Source organism: Armigeres subalbatus, chromosome 3 (assembly GCF_024139115.2).
Source record: "Armigeres subalbatus isolate Guangzhou_Male chromosome 3, GZ_Asu_2, whole genome shotgun sequence".
Classification (NCBI taxonomy): Eukaryota; Metazoa; Arthropoda; class Insecta; order Diptera; family Culicidae; genus Armigeres; species Armigeres subalbatus.
The window spans coordinates 251536133-251552978 of record NC_085141.1 but is presented as its reverse complement, the minus strand read 5'-3'; the positions used below and the strand labels follow the sequence as shown (position 1 = coordinate 251552978).

The 16846-nt window shown below is 39.6% G+C and overlaps 1 protein-coding gene and 1 long non-coding RNA gene across 6 annotated transcripts in view; one reads left to right on the top strand and one right to left on the bottom strand.

Annotated features, from left to right (window-relative positions):
* The window catches only part of LOC134223511 (trehalase), a 155088-nt gene that overhangs the window by 114620 nt on the left and 23622 nt on the right, over positions 1-16846 (bottom strand). For 3 of the 5 annotated variants that reach the window (XM_062702675.1, XM_062702676.1, XM_062702677.1), the window contains exon 1: positions 6452-6976. The exons of the other annotated variants lie outside the window; for them this stretch is intronic. The gene's annotated coding sequence lies outside the window, so the exon portion shown is untranslated. Of the gene's footprint in view, positions 1-6451; positions 6977-16846 lie in introns of those variants that run through there. 5 annotated transcript variants of the gene reach the window in all.
* Positions 7000-14847, top strand: LOC134223512 (uncharacterized). The gene is made up of 3 exons (XR_009982603.1): positions 7000-7375; positions 14373-14644; positions 14735-14847. It is a non-coding gene; the product is annotated as an uncharacterized LOC134223512 (long non-coding RNA).

The window sequence follows — 16846 nt, the reverse complement described above, 5'->3', positions numbered from 1 at the left end:
TTTCTTCTAATAAAGTGTATGTCCTGAAAAGAACCGATTCTCTTTTCTAATCACTAACAACAACTAAACGATGGTCTTCGGCTGTCGGCGATGGCCAATGGATGATTATGTTTTCGCTTGGACCGCTGCTGGTTGCGTCATCTTGCGAAAGCTGCTGGGTAGCCCTCATGCCCGCTTTTCGTGAAGTCTTGTTTGAACTGAGGTTCAGAGCCCGGCCCGTAAGTTGTACGATTTTGATGCCTATGCTTGTGATGTGCGTACGGGATTGGTTGGTTTACCGATTTTTAACAGTGCTTGGCGATATTCCTATTTTTCAATAGCTTAGCGACTTTAATCCATTGTTCTTAACAGGGAATGTAAAATAACAACATTGCCAATGACAACAACATTGTCCTCTCTAGTAAATGTTGGGACAAACTCAACTCGCAATAAGCGTTTGTCCCAAACTGCAACAGAATAGGATAATGATCGCCTACCGTGCGTGCATCTTGTAAAGTAGTCGGTTTTCGATTATGTTTTTAGTCAAATAAGTATCAGTTATCAATGTTTAGACATAAAATTAACTATCTGTTCACATGATTTGTGTTTTACTTCTAAAATATGCAAGTTATCGCAATTAGAAAACTTCACAACAATTTCCTCTCCATGTTTGTTGCAAATAAAACGGAACGCAACAATGTCTTTATCCTCTACAGATGAGGACAAAGAGTTATCGCTTTTTTTGGCAGAATCGGGACGTCATTTTTGCCATATAACCTGTTCAGCAAATGACATTTTTGGCCAAATGAACTATTCGGCTAAACGGCCATTTTGGTCAAATAATCTGTAAGGGCAAACGGTTTTTCCCGCCATATTATATTTGTTAGGCTTGATTCATGAAGCGCGGCCCGCGAAGGATTCCTGAGAATTATTATATGTATGACTCCAAAAGCTTTTTATCATTTCCAATATTTTGGTGTACTCGAAAACCTGTCAAGCTCACATCATTGTGATGTTAAAGCACTATTTATACATCGTGAATAATTTTATCATCATGATTCAAGAAATTCATAACTTCCATACATGCAAATTATGTAGGCTGATAGCAAATAAAGTTCAATGTTATTGCCCGAGGTTGTGATAATAGCAAATTTGTTTTCAATCGCAGATTTAAAGGAACTAAAGATTGAAATACAGATAAAAATAATGTTGTTATATACTGCTCCGTAATAAGAATGCTTGATTTGTTTTTGTATAAGTTTAGTTTGGCGAAATTGAACAGAAATCTTAATTGATTATTACTTCCAGAAAATATGTTGACTATGGATTCTGTTCAGAATACCATTCGAACTTTTTTCAGAATCGCAAACAGATTCTGATCAGAACCTTCAAACGGATTCAGTTCAGAATCTCAAACAGAATCCTAAACGGACTCTATTCAAAATTTCAAACGAATAGAGTCCAAAAGAATTCTTCTCCGAATCTTGACCGGAATTCTGTTCAGAATCACGAAAGAGTTCTTTTCAGAATATCAAGTGGATTCTGTTTAGAGTCCCAAACAGATTCTGTTCAGAATTCCAGACGAATTCCTGAGTGGATGCTTCTCAGAATTTCGAGTGGATGTTGCTCGGAATCCCAATAGGGTTTTTCTCAGAACCCCTTTGTTATTTGCTACGAAAAGTTATAATGAACAATAATCTTCCAGCATAAAAAAAAACATTTGATCGAGATTACAAATCGGTCGACATAGCCACCTCGCAGCTTAGTGCTCATTAAGCACTTCCACAGTTATTAACTGCGAGGTTTCTAGGCCAGGCTACCATTTTTGCATTCGTATATCATGAGGCTAGCACGATGATACTTTAATGCCCAGGGAAGTCGAGACAATTTCCAATCCGAAAATAGCCTAGACCGGCACCGGGAACCGAACCCAGCCACCCTCAGCATGGTCTGGCTCTGTAGCCGCGCGTTTTACCGCACGGCTAAGGAGGGCCCCATTGCAAAAATGGTTACTTGGCTCGGAAACCACACAGGTAATAACTATGGAAGAGCTTAATGAACAATGAGCTATGAGGTGGCAATGTCCCAGTTTGGGGATATAATGTCAATAAAGAACGAAGAAGATTCAATATATAGGGGAAGTGTACCAGTTTTGGCCACCTTAGTGCCTAATTTGGCTAACCCTGAAAAATGCATATTTTCAAAAGTTATCGATCAGTTTCAACAGCGGGGATGCATTCCTTGTTAGAGCTAATAAAACCCTCGAAAATTGCTTTACTTCTGGAGTTATGAAAGAAACTTGCCAAATTAGGAACATGGCCAAAACTGGTACAGTTACCCTACTGATGAATAAATAAACAAATGGTCCAAGGTTTGTGACAGTTTGTGATAGAAGGAGGGATAAGGGTCTTATGTGATGTCCATCCACAAGAAAAACTCCTGAAAGCATATTTGGAAATTGTTCCATTTGTTGCATTTTAAAAACATATTCAATCTGTTACTACATAACTCACAATGTTATTGAAAAAATAGTGTACGAAAAAGAAAAACCAAAATAATCGCCAAAATAAAAATGAAACATTTACGTATGAGGGGGGGGGGGGGGGGGTCAAAAATTTGTGACATTTTGTGACATAAGGGGGGGGGGAATGCCGAAAAACTACGGACGTAATTTTTTAATGATACCAATAATCCTTACGGCTAGATGACTTTCGACCTAACATGTTATTCGGCCAAGTGGCATACGAATAAATGGCTTTCCACCGTATGACTTGCGGCCGAAAGGCGAGAAGAGCCGTTTGGTAAAAAATCATCGGCCGTAAACCATTTGATCCAAATGGTGTTGGCAGAATATGTCATTTGGTCAAACTAACCCCAACTGACCGAACATGTCATTTGGCCTAAACACAACCGGTCCTTTGGCCGTAAATATTGGTTGGCCGGGATGTTCGTTTGGCAGAAAGGACTATTTGGCTGATATGGTAATACAGCCGAAAATATCGTTAGGCCGAACTAATGCTGTGGCCCAAAAAAGTCTTTTTACCGAATGAGACATTCGGCCAGAATGGTCGTTTGGGAGAAAGTGCCATTTGGCTTAACGGATCGAAACTTTTTTCATATTATCAGTTCAGGTTCAGGTTGACATTTTTGGACATGTTGTCCCTTTAGCAAAGGACATTTTAGGCCGTATGATCCGTTCAAACATTTTCGGCCACATGGCCTTTTCAGTCAAACAATCATTTCGGCCAAACGACCTGTTAGAGTAAACGACTTTTTCAGTCATATTACCAGTTGAATCGTATGCCGTATGTCGCCGTTTGTCGCTTTCTGCTAAATGTCATTTTCCGTCAAACAATTTTCAACCAAATAACAATTTCGACCAAATGAAATTCGACTCAACGTGTTATTTGGTCAAGTGGCATTCGGCAAAATGACCTTCCCTCGAATTACTTTTGGACAAACGACCCTATCCCTTTTTGAACAATTTCCAGGCAGTGCAATATAATCTGAACGAGAATTCCCATGGAAATTTTGAAGAATTCATCTTGACAACTTTGGAGTATTTCCTGAAATCCGATATAAAATAAATAATCCAAAAAGTATTTCCTAATTGATATTTAGGGAAAAGCTAAGAAGAATTTCCTTAGAAAGTTCATTAGATTTTCCGGCATTCTTTAAAAGAAACTATCATTGATGAATGGAAAATATTCTGTAAAAAATCACCAACCTGATTCACGCCGCCGCCTGCTAAAATTGTGACGCCGAAAACGCTGCCGCCCCAACCAAAATGATGACAAACGCCTTCGCCGATTTTCGGACCGGCGCACACCTTTGTCCGGAAGCCTGTAAAGGATCTTTTCTCCCCGAATAGCTGTCGGGACATTTGTCATTGTCCCTGAAAATAAGCTTACAAACAAATCATCCTTTTTTCTTTATTAGTGTGATGTTTTACTCTAAATAAGTTCATCACATAGCAAATCATCCTCCCCGTGATCTAAAACGGCAATCCGGTTTTAGGAAGGCTGCGCCAATCCTCATCATCCCACATTTTAACGTTTTCAAAACAACTTCCTTCATAGATGATTCTCAACACCCTTCCTAGGACACGAACATCTGAGATTTACTGTTTTGTCGAGATTTTGGGCTCATTCAGTAGCCTCTATGTAGCGAAGGCCGACGGAGGTCTTTCACTGCTTAGTTAATTAAAAACAACAGTCTAGCGTACTGCGGGTCGTTGGTTCGAGTCCCATCGAAGGAAAGTGGTTACCTCCAATACATTTTGCAAATAAAAAAATCTTCCACATAATGTACAATCACATTGGAGTTTTTCAGAACATTGTAAACTGGCAGAGTAATTGATCTGAACTTCGAAACAGTTCGGATAACTTAGAACACCTGGGTTAGGCATGATTGAATTGCAAGTTATACGCAAACGCTTTATGGGCATCTGTGAGCATGATGGGTTGTTGACGTCGTGTCGGTTTGGTACAGAGCAATTTGGAGAACCTGGAACTTCTGTGACATTTTCTTATGGTATGGTAGTAATCTATGCTAAAATTTATTGACTAAACCAAAATTTACTGTTTCTCGATTGGCAAAACACCAGTAGGATGAAACTGAATGAGATAAGGTAATGATGATGAGGTAAAAAATCAATAAAAAAATATTTAGATAATCGGTCAACGGACCGTTGACCTGAGTGGAGGACCGGACTGCTGAGATACAGCGATTTAAATTTTAAGTTTTCTTCAAATCTGATCTCGGTATTTGTATTTAACACTAGTAGTAGCATTTTTCTGATCGAAATATAAACATGATTGATAACGTAGAAGCAATTCCGTTCCAGTAAAAATTATCACTGAAATTCATGATTAGATGATATTATAACCGCGTAAAACACGTGTTCTGTCATATGACTTTAGTTCACAAATATAATGAAGTGGGGTATCGAAAGTACAAAGATGACTATTGTCGTTCCTGTTCGTGTCACTAACATCTGGTTTACTTTGATCTAGCAGCCAAAGTACTGGTGTACTTTGGTACTACAAGTGTCAAACCGATATTGGTGATGAAACAAAACATGCACTACTATTTGGGCTATTCAATATAATTCAATTGTATGAGATTTGTGCAAATAATGTAACAAGAACTACATCATAAGGCTTCCAATCCAGTATTTTGGGCGCGATAATGGCGGCGTGAGATCCATTCAATTTGACATTAATGAGGTAGAAAACATTGGAACTCATCTAGTCTGCCGTGATCAAATGATTTTTTGGGTGAACAAACAAACGTCACCGATCTTACGTAATGGTCTAGGATGTAATGGTAATTGAACCGTGGCCAAAAAATTCCCATTTACTTTTTGTTATCATAAATAATTTTACACCCAACCGGCGGTTGTTAGATTTTCTAACAATTTTGTATAAGAAACTAACAAAACCTGTATAAGAACTGGGCATATGCGAAATTCTTAGATTCTCATACAAAAAATGTAAGCTCTCAATACTTGTTTAAGAATCTAACAATTTCGCATATGCCCAGTTCTTTTACAGGTTTTGGTAGATTATTGTACAGACTTATACAGAATTGTTATAAAATCTAACATCCGCCGGTTGGGTGTACATATTCCAGGGTTATTGAAGCGTTACTAGTGAAGGTAACGATTTGATACTAAAGAAATATAACAAAAAAGAATAACTGATACTTTGAACCGAGTAGCTGATAGTAGCGTGTGAAGCATTCAGTTTTACCGAAATGAGTCTGGGTAACAAACGTTGGAGAAATGTTGCCCAAATGATCAACCAGGAAAATATGAAAAGCCTGAATCACCTATACTGCCGCTAACCGTAAGTCGAGCACATCTGTATATGGAGCTCCATATACAGATGTGCTCGACTTGCGGTTAGCGGCAGTATATCACTTACTTAAGAATAAACAGTTTATTAGACAGAAAACTCGATGCAATGTTAGACTTAGAATAGGTACCCAACTGTATTTTGCTAGCAATTGCCGGAGTCGTGCAGCTGTAAAGAAAAACTAGCTCAACAAATCAATGTTCAACTTTGTAATGAACGCCAAATCAACGCATCTCAAAAACCCTGGAGCGGGCCAGGACAATGTCAGTTATTGCTAAACTTATACATTTCAATGTACATGTACATGGTTTTTAAAAAGTTCGTCCTGGACATTTACGAGACAAACCGAACATTTTGAAACTTAAAATTTGAAACTACGAAATTCTTCACTGTCTGTCCAAATTTAAATTTGACTCATTAACCAGTCTAATCAACATCTCAGCATATATTCCAACCTCACCAATTACCCAGTTTTGCAACACAATATCGAGAGCAAGTTGAGCTCATAGTTTGCGTTGTATTTTGTAGCTGTTGACATACAGCTGTTCGCGGCACAACTATGCGCTTTCTCGACAATTATCCACGACTGAAATCATTGCATCTGCATACCGCACCTTCCAAGAGATAATTCTCTTGCTTCTTCGGTAGATTCCTTGTAGCTTTGATCCCGAACCGCTTCTGGTCACTTAATTACACAGTACTTTGATAACAGTGCTGCGTAATATTTCACTTTTTACATCACTGGTTCAGCTATAATTCTTCTAAAGTTGCATAACTTCACCTCACTTTCACAAACTCATTACTACAATTACAGCTCAAAGGGTATCAATCCGCCGAATAGTGGTTTAACTACTGAATGAAACAAAACTGCGATACTCGTTGTCAAACCACCGTTGACCACCACTTAATTATTCTCTTATCATACTAAATAACAAAAATTAAATAACTGATAACACGGGACCGAATAAACGCCCTTCCTAGTTGGCAGAGTATGTAAACACAAGAGGATAGCCAAATCACTCTAACCGACAAACAATGAGAGTGTAAAATCCCAAACAATATTGTTCGATAGATATCACGCGGCGCTTGACTTGGACGAATGGCGAAAAACAGATTGACGCGTCGCCACGATTGGTGGCGGATTTGCGACTGCACCGACTACCTGTCCCGTCTAGTGCTAATGCAGCGCAGCAGCGGCGGCCGTGTCCAGTCGCCACGACGAGAATGAATGAACCGCAACAGCCCCCTTCTTGCACACGATCCGACGAGCTGGGAGCTCCAAGCTCCCAACTATCTCCGCGTTTTGTCGGAAAATCTAGTAGAGGCTGTACATATGTAGGGATGGCGGTTGAGTTGAGATACCTACATACTAACCTCAGCTCGGGGTTACTTGCTTAGTGCTCTTATTGTGCTGGTAACCGCCACGACGTAGATCAGCAGCGGGGGATCAGAATTGCACGAGTGGCTTTGTCCGATCGAGTATAAGTCAGCGAAGTGTTGATGCAGTCAATTGTACGGAACAGAAGCTGCACGATGTGGTAAGTGAACGGCAGTTATCGAACAAAACAATCAGAACATATTTAACAGAAGCAAGGAGCGAGAGTTGCATCTGGATTTTTTTTTTTTGCAGGCAAAAGGGATCGACAGTTCCCGAGTAAAATATATTCTAAAGGTATCGAATGAAACGAAGCAGGCTTGAGCTTTAGCTATCGTCCCGTTAATATGATTCATCTACAAATTAGTAAATATACAAAATCTAGCCGAAACCTACATATCTCTCGGAAAAATATTTTAAGCACTTTTTCGTGAAATGTATTCAACCGTCTATGACGAGTTTAGTACATTCCATTTATTTCCACTACGTTTTGTTATCTTTGCACATACGTATTTCGACCTCAACTGTGAGGTCGTCTTCAGTGTCTCGTACTTGACTCGTAGATATACGTGACAAGTTGAGTCAAGTACGAGACACTGAAGACGACCTTACAGTTGAGGTCGAAATACATATCTGCAAAGATAACAAAACGTAGAAGAATTAAATGGAAAGTACTAAACTCGTCTTAGACGGTTACATATCTTTGCTCCTAATGATTAGTATGTATTATTAGTTGTAATAAAAATATAGAAATGAATGTAGATAACTGCAAGTTTGGCCATATTAGTCATTTTACCAAAAATGATAAGCAAAATTACATAAATAAATAAAACAGTAATAAAAATATGGAATGTTCTTATGTATTGCCAAAATCGGATGTTTTTAAAATTGAATATTTTCTGCCTAAATCGATAGGGGTCTGTAATATAGACAAATTTAAAATTTGAAATAAGTGGTGAAGTTCTTTTAACGGAGAACTCATGGAAGAAGCTCCAAAAGCTCATCAAAGTAACCGAGAAAATATTTCAATACGGCATCATTTGTTTCGAGTCTCCAGCACACTTCCGTGTGGTAGTTTGGCAACTACTCAGCATGTGTGTTTGATCGTGCGTAAAAGCATTCTCTCTTGTTAAAAAAAAAAATAGAGGGAAAGTTAGGTATTTATTCAACAGTGTAATCTTTTCACCGGTTAAATTATTTTTGGACCGAACAACGTTTTCGTCGAAAACGCTTGTAAACGGCTACTCGTTTGAACGGTTTGAATGTGGTATTGGCACTCTAATTGGTATGATAAATATTTTTCTTCCATGTGAATTGCCAAACATTGCTTAAAAAAATGGAACATCTGGGTGCCTTAAAATGTTGACATCATACCTTGTGATCACTAAAAATAAAATAAAACAAATAGGGCATATGGGTCAAACCTTGGCCCCACTTTTTTCAGCAAAATTGTTCATGAAGATGTCGGCTTCACAGGAAAAATATCGGAGGTCAGGTTTGATCGATATGTGGAACAGAAGTTTCTTGAAAAATTATTCCAAAGGATCATCAAAGTAACCGAGAAAATAGTTTAGTACCGCATAATTTGCTTCGAGTCTTAGAACATCGACTCATGGAGGGTCTAGTGTCGCTACTGAAAGAAATGAGTGCAATCCTACCATCTCGATGGACCTGCTGATATGTTTAGTGATACACGGCATACAATCTAAGCTCCAGGACGTTTTGTAGAACCTAAAACATCTGCAGTAGCTTGTTAAAGATCGAATAGTTTATGTCTTATGATAGCATAGATATTTTTGGATCTATATCTGACCCTAAAAAGGCCGGGACGACAGTCACCTCCTTCAAAGTGCTCGTTCTCAGTAAAGCGTTGACCAAATTTCATGACCCCGGACTTTTCTCAAAGGGGGTTAGTAGGGCTTTCGTTTGACTTGGCAGCCCCGCTAGACCCCTCCCCGCGTTCATGAGTTTCGAAAATGTCTGTGTTTTTTCCTTATTTTTTGCTATGATGGCCAAATTTCTTCAGTATTCAAGTGCAATAAAGTTCTGGCATCATAAAATGAAGTAGATACATGAAATATATCAAGTCGAAGTGATTTTGAACGTTTCCAAGTTATCTGATTACTGTAATTACCGATATTGAAAGCCATATTCCTGATCTAAGAGTTATGGTCATATTTCTTAAAATCTGATCACGAAATAAACGAAATTGTGCCAGACAGGGGGGAAAAATATTACAAAAACTGTAGACATATATGTTATCAATTTTATGTGTTGAAGATACTATTTTGGAGCATTCCAGTTCATCCAAAATATCCGTGAGTTCAGGTCTTGAATTCTACCATAGAAGCGAAAGGTAATGTGCACATAAAATACTCAGAGTACATCCTACTCAGTTCAAAGATATCAAATGACTCATGGGGATTTTTTTTTCTGCGTGCCCCATTGTGACATTCTAGAATGCGCGAAATGTTCTGAAGTTCGGCTCGTAAGATCTACGCAACAACGACATCCAAAATGTTTTCGGCAGCTATCAAAACCCTTCCCAACAGATCCTTAGATACCTGCCAATACCAATCTATCTGCATTTAGATACACTGAAGGCCATCCAAAACGTTCTTGAGTTCAGGTCGTCAGATCTACAGTCAAGTAGAAGCGCAACGCTTGTTTCAAAACAAGCTCAGGATATCCTGCCCAGTTAAAAGAAATCAAATGACTCTCAAATCAAATGATCTACAGTCAAGTAGAAGCGCAATGCTTCTTTGATCATTTATTGACCGACCCAACTGACCAGCTGAAACGCTGGTTCGAGCACTTCGAACAACTTTTTCAAGTGCCAGCACGGCCATCACCACATCGGCATGATCTGCCTAGGATCCGATGTATAACACGCGTCAATACCGTAGCTCCATCACTGCTAGAGATTCAAACAGTCATCCAAAGCATGAAATCGAATAAAGCCCCAGGGGTCGATCGCATATCAGCAGAGATGCTCAAAGCTGACTCCATGACATCCGCTCAACTACTGCATCGTTTATTTCGTAATATCTGGGACACCACAACTTTCCCGGTCGACTCGATGCAAGGCACCTTAGTGAAGGTACCCAAAAAGAGAGTGACTTGACTCTATGCGATAACTGGCGAGGCATTATGTTGCTGTGAACCGTTCTCGAAATTCTATGCAAAATTATCCTAGCCCGGATTCAGGAGAAGATTGATGCGACTCTCCGGCGGCAGCAGGCCGGATTCCGTGTCGGAAGATCCTGTGTGGACCATATTGTCACGCTTCGCATCATTCTGGAGCAGGTCAACGAATTCCAAGGGTCCCTTTACTTGGTATTCATTGACTACGAAAAAGCTTTCAACCGTCTCAATCACGAGAATATGTGAGGCGCTCTGAGACGCAAGGAGGTTCCTGAGTAAATCATCGGCCTCATCGAAGCTCAGTACGAGGCCTTTTCGTGTAGAGTGTTGCACAATGGGGTCCTGTCCGACCCTATCTGGGTCGTAGCTAGTGTGAGGGAAGGATGTATTCCATCACCGTTACTGTTCCTCATCGTAATCGACGAGATTCTGGTAGATGCGATTGACCGTGAACCAAACCGCGGGCTGTTATGGCAGTATAAAACCATGGAGCACCTAAACGACTTCGAATTGGCTGATGACGTTGCACTCCTCGCGCAACGGCGCTCTGATATGCAGAGTAAGTTTAACGACCTTGCCGAGCGCTCCTCTTCGGCAGGTTTAGTCATCAACGTCAACAAAACCAAATCGTTGGATGTGAACACGGTGACTCCTTCCAGTTTCACAGTAGCCGGGCAACCATTGGAGAATGTTTAAAATTTCCAATATCTTGGTAGCCAAATGGCGTCAGACGGCGGTACCAAGATCGACATAGGCGCACGGATCAAGAAAGCGAGGAGTGCCTTTGCGAGTTTAAGAAATATCTGGAAAAACAGGCAGATAAGTGAACGCACCAAAATACGAATTTTCAACTCTAACGTGAAATCTGTGCTGTTATACGCTAGCGAAACATGGTGTGTATCAGTGGAGAACACTCAACGGCTGCAGGTGTTCATTAACAGATGCCTGCGGTATATAATTCGGGCCTGGTGGCCTCACAACTGGATCTCAAACAACGAGCTCCATCGTCGTTGTCACCAGAGGCCGATAGCAACAGAAATTCGGGATCGGAAGTGGGGCTGGGTCGGCCACACTCTACGTAGGGGCGGAAACGAAAGTTGTAAACAAGCATTAGACTGGAATCCCAGAGGCTCATGGCGGCGAAGCCTCAATAAAGAAATAAAAGAAGTCGACCGAAATCTAACCTGGTAACAGGTTAAAGCGATAGCCGGGCAACGCTCAGGATGGAGATCTTTCAAGTCGGTCCTTTGCACCACCGGAGGTGTGCAGGATCCATAAGTAAGTAAGTAAGCAATGCTTGTTTCAAATCAAGCTCAGGTTATCCTTCCCAGTTCAAAGAAATCAAATGACTTATTGAAAAAAATTCTGCGTGCCCCATAATGACATTCTAGAAAGTTCGGTTCGTAAACTCTATGCAACAACGGCCTCCAAAACGTTTTCGGCAGCTATCAAAACCCTTGCCAACAGATCCTTAGATACCTGCCAAGAAACGTTATACCGATCTTTCTGCATTTAAATACACTGAAGGCCATCCAAAACGTTCAGGTCGTCAGATCTACAATACTTGATTGTATTCAACGATCTGTTAGAAAGGATTTTGACAGCTGTCGAAATAATTTCTCTTACTAGCCGAACTTCAGAATATTCCACGCATTCTAGAATGTAATTGTGGGGCACTACGCTTCTACTTGATTGTAGATCTGACGACCTGATCTCAAGAACGTTTTGGATGGCCCTCAGTGTATTGAAATGCAGAAAGATCGGTATAACTTTCCTTGGTAGGTATCCAAGGATCTGTTGGGAAGGATTTTGATAGCTGCCGAAATAATTTTTGAGGCCTTTGTTGCGTAGGTCTTACGAGCCGAACTTCAGAACATTTCGCGCATTCTCGAATGCCATTATGAGGCACACAGAAAATTTTCCAATAAGTCATTTGATTTCTTTGAACTAGGCAGGATGACCTATGTTTGATTTGAAACAAGCATTGTGCTTCTACTTGACTGTAGATCTGACGACCTGATCTCAGGAACGTTTTGGATGGCTTTCAGTGTATTGAAATGCAGATTGGTATAACGTTTCTTGGCAGGTATCTAAGGATCTGTTGGGAAGGGTTTGATAGCTGCCGAAAACATTTTGGATGTCGTTGTTGCGTAGATTCTACGAGCCGAACTTCAGAACATTTCGCGCATTCTAGAATGTCACAATGGGGCACGCAGAAAAAAATCCCCATGAGTCATTTGATATCTTTGAACTGAGTAGGATGTACTCTGAGTATTTTATGTGCACATTACCTTTCGCTTCTATGGTAGAATTCAAGACCTGAACTCACGGATATTTTGGATGAACTGGAATGCTCCAAAATAGTATCTTCAATACATAAAATTGATAACATATATGTCTACAGTTTTTTGTGATATTTTTCCCTCCTGTCTGGCACAATTTGGTTTATTTCGTGATCAGATTTTAAGAAATATGACCATAACTCTTAGATCAGGAATATGGCTTTCAATATCGGTAATTACAGTAATCAGATAACTTGGAAACGTTCAAAATCACTTCGACTTGATATATTTCATGTATCTACTTCATTTTATGACGCCAGAACTTTATTGCACTTGAATACTGAAGAAATTTGGCCATCATAGCAAAAAATAAGGAAAAAACACAGACATTTTCGAAACTCATGAACGCGGGGAGGGGTCTAGCGGGGCGGCAGAAAGTCAAAAGTCAAAAGAAAGCCCTACTAATCCCCTTTGAGAAAAGTCCGGGGTCATGAAATTTGGTCAACGCTTTACTGAGAACGAGCACTTTGAAGGAGGTGACTGTCGTCCCGGCGTTTTAAGGGTTAAGGACATTTTGTTTCTATATATATTTTCTGATACAGTTGAGGTCCTTTGTAGCTTATTAGAAAATAATGCGACAATTGTTTCTATTTCTTTCAAATCCCATTTGAACTGCTCCAAGCAATAATATCAACATTTTTGATTTCAGTTATCATTATAAAGTAAATGACCAGATTTACTGAATGTGTGCTCTATTTTTATAAATAATATCAGAGGTGAACCAGCCAAGAGCTGAAAGCCTGTTTAATAAAGAAAAATAAAATAAATAATATCCTCAAGCCGACGCTGAAGCTAAAACACCACTTTCGAACCTCCGACATCGACTGCCATGTGCATGTTAGGGCTGACGTAAGGGTCTTCACACAAGGGTGTGATGGTTTACTGGCTCGTACTTCAACATTTCCCCCAATCGTATAATCCAACGGATTAAGATCCGGACTACTAGGGGGCCACAAATCTTTCGACCAAAATTTCATGTTGTTCTTTAGCAATTGTTGGGTCGATTGGACGTGTGACATGGGGTTCTTTCTAAAATTCTTCTTCTTCTTATTGGCATTACATCCCCACACTGGGACAGAGCCGCCTCGCAGCTTAGTGTTCACTTAAGCACTTCCACAGTTATTAACTGCGAGGTTTCTAAGCCAGGTTACCATTTTTGCATTCGTATATCATGAGGCTAACACGATGATACTTTTATGCCCAGGGAAGTCGAGACAATTTCCAATCCGAAAATTGTCTAGACCGGCACCGGGAATCGAACCCAGCCACCTTCAGCATGGTCTTGCTTTGTAGCCGCGCGTCTTACCGCGCGGCTAAGGAGGTCCCACATCAAGATATGTTTATGGATCGTAGCGATTCATTTTTTTTGGTCTGAACCTCTTACGGATCAGTTTTCTTGCTAGATTAGGAATGTTTGCGGTTCCTCAGATTTCAATAAATCTGTAGAGTTTTTAAGACTTTTTTGTAGACTCTAATAATCCATTTATCATATTCTTGTTATACAGTCGACTCTCTAGTCTCTACATCTCGATGTTCTATATCTCGATATCTCTCCCTATGTCAATGGTTCAATCGGTCCCTTAAATCTACATACATTTGTGTTTTCTACGTTTCGCTAACCTCCCTATCTCGATGTGCCTCAATCTCGATCTGTTCTTATCATTTTTTGTTCAGGATTTTCTCTGCCAAAAAAGGCACACATCGGCAGGCTGATAAAATACGGCAGATTACAGTGGACTGGATATGTCGTGCCTATGCCGAAAGAGGAACCAGCAAAAGTCATGATTAGTAGAGAACCTGGAAGAGGACGTCGGCTCCGGGGTAGATACCGCACTCGCTGGCGTGCGGCCGGCGTGCAAAGAGACTGGCGACTACCAGCCTGGAACAAGACATTACATTCGGTTTAGCTCCGGACAACACGGAGTGTACGACCATCATAGTTATAGGTAGGTAGGTAGGCTATTAGACCATATTTGGACAATAACAAGTACATCAAAAACAAGAGATGACATTTGTTTTGTTATCGTTTTTTATAGCAACGAGCTTTATTTGATCTAGCATCCATTTCAATTTTCCTTCCATTCCTCCTCCTCTCTCCTTATCTCGATGGACCCTTCAATATCGAAATGTGGAGAGACAACTGTAGGGGCAATATGCCCTAGCTAAGCAAATACTGTTTTAATGTCTTAGCTGTAACGATTTTCATGGGTATTTTTGGCTTATGCAACAGTTAAACAATATGTATAGCTCTAATGCCATCTTAAAATTGTATCTTAATCATTTTGATAATATTAAAATTTCCAAAAAGTGGTGCGGACAGAAAACTCATAATACAAAATGCCTTTCAGGTGGCAGCTTTTATGGAACAAAGCACCATGCGTTGGCAAATCAGAGTTCTGGTAAAAAAAAGTGCGTGGGGACGCGTAGTACTTTGTAGGTTAGTCCCCTTAGGGCGTTTTGCCTCGCTAAAATGTAAGAAAAAATGTGGAAAATTTCGGTTTTTCCTATCTTCCTATCGATTGGTTTGACACTTCTTTCGCCTAACCTGCATAATTTCAGGTCTAGTTTTGTCCCGAACATATAAAACAGAGTAAATATTAGGAACTACCCAAAAGACGTTTTCAAGGGGGGTGGGGGCCTGGAGATTGGCGATTTGGGCACTCTTCCCCTATATTTAATTATTCTTATTTGCAAATTTCCACATAATCTTTTTTACACCTGGAAAGATTTTAGACATCCTTGAGCGATATTTAGATTATAAAGTACTTCTTGGAGCTCTAAATAACAATCAGCAGACTATTTCTTTAAGATACTAGAGACTTCTATGATGATTGTTTAAACTCTGATTAACTTTAACCCTTTTTGCTACCACACAGATTCTTGTCAGCCAATGACTTCATATGTTTTTAAAATAATCATGGGTAGGACAATACCTTGACTGTCCCACCCAGGAACATTCTTGCGGACATGTCCTACATGTCCCACCCACTCCCGGTGCCGCTGTATATTATATAAATAAATAATATTAGCATCGATTTACATGCATATCACATGCAATAACCAGCGACAACATAACAAATTGATGCTAAAAGCAAATGATGTGCTTTTATGAACCCATCCATTTGTTGCCTTCCCAGTCACGTTTCACGGATGTCGTGCAACATTGCAACCGGTAACAGACGTTTCGCCAAACGGTATGCAACACACACTACACATTGTGCGCACGCTAAAGTTATTCAACTCGATTTAGTTTCATGAATTATGTTCACTCGTCTATAAGACGAGGTCATATTGCACCGTTCAAATAAAATGATTTTTTTTTAATTTATTTGTTAAAGTGATTTTTAAATTATGAATAAAGTTCATCACTAAATAAAATGAAAATGCAATAGGTAGTACCTGCTAAGAACTGAAATAAAAAAAAATGCTTTTTCAGAGAAAATACCAATAAGGATAAAGGCAGGGCTGTAATATTTAATGTTGAAAAGTTACGCGATAAGCTTCAGAAAACTACAACATAAGTTGAAATAGATTATTATTTATTGGAACCTATCCTATCTATTTATTGACTCCATCCTCAGCCCCCAGGTTGGAAAGATTAATGATGCTGTTTTTGTTTAGAGGAAGCTCATTAGTATTGCTTTTAGCTATGTTGTTTTTTTTTTGTTCGTCAGCGCTTGATGGAGAAGCGCTATAACCAGAATAATGAAACCTTTTATTTTGCCATGTACTAAATTACATATAAACCTGAAACGGCTTGTACTAAGTTACTGTTTATTAAAATCAGCTCATTGAAGCAAATTATATCATATTGAATCATATTTCATATCTTCGAATAACTCCACAAGGCTTCCATGTTTCTTATTTAGATTGATGTTCAAAACAGAAGGCTGTGTTTTGACGGTTTTGACCGCTCTAGAGATCCTTTTGGTAGTCATGCCAAGTTTGTTTGGGGTAATTAATTTATTCATTAAGTTGATTACTAAGTACTGATGAAAAAATACAACACACATAGCTATTATTATTATAGCTTTATTAAAGAGGTTTTCAGCTGGTTCGCCTCTTAACACACATAGCTAAAAGAAATACTTAAGAACCTTCAGAGCTGCTGCAATACACACGAGCTGGAGTCTGGGGACAGCTTTCAT